Source organism: Cebus imitator, unplaced genomic scaffold, assembly GCF_001604975.1.
Source record: "Cebus imitator isolate Cc_AM_T3 unplaced genomic scaffold, Cebus_imitator-1.0 Scaffold324, whole genome shotgun sequence".
Lineage (NCBI taxonomy): Eukaryota > Metazoa > Chordata > Mammalia > Primates > Cebidae > Cebus > Cebus imitator.
In genome coordinates, this window is record NW_016107639.1 from 1,880,670 (window position 1) to 1,884,750 (window position 4,081).

A 4,081-nucleotide genomic window follows, 5' to 3' on the forward strand; every position below is an offset into this window, starting at 1 on the left:
TCCCCAGCAGACCCCCAGCCCCTCCCAGTGCCCATCTGCAGCCCCCAGCACCCCCCATGCCCACCCGCAGCCCCCAGCTGCCCCTGTGTCCAACTGTAGCCCCCCTGGTGCCCATCTGCAGCCCCCTGGCTGTCCCCCATGCCTGTCTGCAGTCCCCCCAGCAGACCACCCTGCCTTGGGTTTCTGCTGGGACCGAAATGCAGTGTCTGGGTCACCATGACTGCCCACGGAACTAGGTGACACATTCCGACAGAGCCCACGGAACTAGCTGACACGTTCTGACGGTGCCCATAGAACTAGCTGACACGTTCCAACGGAGCCCACGGAACTAGCTGACACGTTCTGACGGTGCCCACAGAACTAGCTGACACAGTTCATTTTGCTTCACATATAAACCGAAATAGAGTAAAGAGCCTTGGTGAGGATTCTCGGTGCTGTAAGATGTAAGCGCGTAGGTGAAAGTGTTTTGTGAGTAAAGGGGTTTCTGCGGGCATTGACACAACGATTCTCCAGCTGACCCTGGGACTCAGCATCCCAGCCTTTCCAAAAATATAGCTCAGAGTCAGTCGGCGTTTTCCGGATTGTGTCATCAGAAAGCGACTCCCGTTTCCACGAGGCTGTTCTCTCTGGGATCAGTGAGTTTTCCAGCACGTGGGACCTTGGTTCCATCTTCCCTTGGTTCCAGGATGGAGGGGAGTGGCTCCTTCCTCAGAGCGTGGCCGGAGGGCAGGCGTGCTGCAGCTGCTGTGTATGGTTTCATTAGCAGAGCACGTTTCTCTCCAGCAGGCAAACAAATGCAAAAAGGCATTGCCCTTTTCCCAAAAAGGAGGGCAGCCTGGGTCCCACCTGCATGGGGTGGAGCTGGGGGTGGCCTGGGTCCCATCTAGACTGAGGGGGGGAGGAGCTGGGGGTGATGTGGGTCCCATCCAGATGATGGGGAGAGCTGGGGGTGCCCAGGGTCCTATCCAGACGGTGGGGAGCTGGGGTGATTCAGACCCACAGCAGTCAGCCTCTCATGGGCCATTTCCCCTCCTGCTGTGCCCGATCTTACGGCTTGGGCATTGGGGGCACGGTCTAGGCTCCCACTCCTCACCCCTACTGCTCTGTCCAGCCACAAATCTGCAGAAGTGCATTTTCCAAGCTTGTCATGGACTGTGACGGCCTCAGCAAAGGTCAGGCAGGGAAGTGGCTCTCCAGGACCTGCTGGGCTGGGCAGTATTCCCTGCCTGCTTCCCCGGGACGCTCCCCCTCGAGACCAGCCAGCCCATGAGGAAGCCCAGGCCACACTGGGAGGCCTCAGTGGGTGTCCCAGCAGGCAGCCAGCACCAGCCACACAAAAGAGCAAGCAAGTAAGAGACAGAGAGAAAAAGAGAAAGGAGCGTAAGAGCAAATGAGCAGGCGGCAAGCGAAGGAGCTTCCACCCCAGCCTCTGAGCCTCCCCAGCAGCGAGGAGAACAGGGCCCAGCAGCTCCTGCCCAGCTCTGCAGTAGTGAGGGTGTGGTGGAAGCCACTGACTTTTGGGTGTCGGGTGAGAGCAGCAGAGGACACTGTGAGAAGCTGGGGAGGTGGCGGGCAGGGCCAGCCTCGAGCCCCATGGCTGACTCTGAGGACCTTGGCTGGGACAGGTGGTGGGGAGGTGCTGATGTGAGATCTGAAATGGCCCCCACACCGCCCCTGAGAGCAGGCTGACCAGGGGCAGGGAGACCAGCTGGGAGACGGGAAAGTGACGATGAAGAGTGGGTGGCAGTAACAGCAACCCCTGTCACACAGGCAGCGGCAGCCGTGGCGAAGGTGCTGGAGAGGATCCCATCCAGGTTCCGTTTCAGAGCCAGAGGCCTCGGGCAGCGCTGGAATGCACGCAGCATGGGGGGAGAGGTGGCCAGGGACATTTCCAGGCTGGAGAAGGAAGAGCCCCCTTGGTATTGGCCCTACCAAGGCTCAGCGAACAAAGCCCCAGCTGCGGCACACAGCCCAACCAGCGCCACCTGTTCAGATCTACTGTGGGTTAGCTGGAGCCAGAGCGGCCTGTGAGACCTGAGGGGCTGCTCTTCCCAGGTGGACCCAGCCAGTGGCTGGCACAGCAGATACCCAGGCCGAGCCTTTCACAGACAGACCACACTGCAGCCGTCCACCACCCTCCCTCCTTCCGGAGCGCCTTCCCTGGTTCCCAGCCTGGCCATGTTCCCAGGCTCTTCCCGCCCCTCCTTCCTCTCCCGGGTGTGGCCCCATAAGTCTGCACGTCTAATGCATCCCCAGGAACTGAGCTGACAGGACTGCAGTGCCTACGACTGTCAAGGAAGGATCCATTCCAAATCTGATGTTCTTTGCTGTCTCGGCAACTCTTTGAGTGTCACCTACTGTCTGGTGGCAAAGAGAGACCACAAGAGAACCTGGATGGTGTGGGAGGCTGCACGGAGTCCCCTTGCAGCTGTGGAGATGGCTCTTTCAGCAGCTCTGGGTCCCAGCAGCTCCGGGTCCCGGCAGCTACGGGTACCAGCACCTCCGGGTTCCAGCCCCTCCGGGTCCCAGCAGCTCCGGGTCCCAGCAGCTCCGGGTCCCAGCCCCTCCGGGTCCCAGCCGCTCCGGGTCCCAGCCCCTCCAGGTCCCAGCAGCTCCGGGTCCCAGCACCTCCGGGTCCCAGCAGCTCTGGGTCCCAGCACCTCCGGGTCCCAGCAGCTCCGGGTCCCAGCACCTCTGGGTCCCAGCAGCTCCGGGTCCCAGCACCTCTGGGTTCCAGCAGCTCCGGGTCCCAGCACCTCCGGGTTCCAGCAGCTGTGGGTCCCAACCACCCATGTGTCTCTCTGCACATTCCAATTTGCCCACAATTTTAATGGCTCAGATTCACAGCAATCCTAAAACCGTTAGCAAATTCTCTGAGATGCAGCCTCCATGGAAGACCACCATAAAGGGGTTCTATTCCAACCAGATAAATGATTATTTTATGTCAGGTGAAGAAGGGTTGAGTTAAAGTACCCCTTAATTAGTGGAACAGTGTTGTTAGTGATCTAACTTTAATTGACAGCTTTCTGGAGTTCCTTTGGGGATTTAGTTTCAGCCTGTGAATAGGAGAGCTACAAGACAGAGTGAACCCAGGAATCCCTTTTGAGAATTGCCTCTCACTGTCTAATGTCTAAGCAGGTTTGAGTCACAGTGGAGCCTTCTTCCCAAATCCTCTTCCCTTCACAGCCTCCTAAATCTCTTCCTCCCTTTCTTCCCTGCTCTTATCACTCTCCTGGCCTTTAAAATCTAAACAGGCAGTAGGTGCAGGAAAACAACGTGGAGAAGCGGATCAAGCTGGGGATGGAGACCCCATTCCCCTCGCCGCGTTACCTCACGGTCGTACTCCAGGCCCCAGGGATCGGTGGGCAGCACCGCCTCTTCCTTTAACGCCGCTGTCTGGTTCTGGCTCCAGAGTCATGCCAGCCTCAGAATGAACTGGGAAGAGCTTCCTCCTGGCTTCTGGAAGAGTCTGTAGAACTGGTGTGGTGGAATTTGCAATGAAGTCATCTGGGCCTGAGGTTTCCTTTGCAGGAAGATTGCTAGTTACTAATTTCTCTAGTGGATACAGCATTATTCAGGGGCCTTGAGTTTTGACATTTATGACTTTGGTAGTTTATGTCCTTTAAGGACTGTGTCCATTTTGTGCAGTTGGAGAGTGAACCGGCATGAAGGCGTCTATGGCACCCTGTGCTGTGGCATCCACAGAACCCAAAGGGCGTCACCCCCACCGTGGCACCCTGTGCTGTGGCATCCACAGAACCCAGAGGGCATCCCCCCCAACGTGGCACCCTGTGCTGTGGCAGCCACAGAACCCAGAGGGCGTCACCCCCACCGTGGCACCCTGTGCTGTGGCATCCACAGAACCCAGAGGGCGTCACCCCCACCGTGGCACCCTGTGCTGTGGCAGCCACAGAACCCAGAGGGCGTCCCCCCCACCGTGGCACCCTGTGTTGTGGCATCCACAGAACCCAGAGGGCGTTTCCCCCCACCGTGGCACCCTGTGCTGTGGCATCCACAGAACACAGAGGACGTTCCCCCCCACCGTGGCACCCTGTGCTGTGGCATCCACAGAACCCAGAGG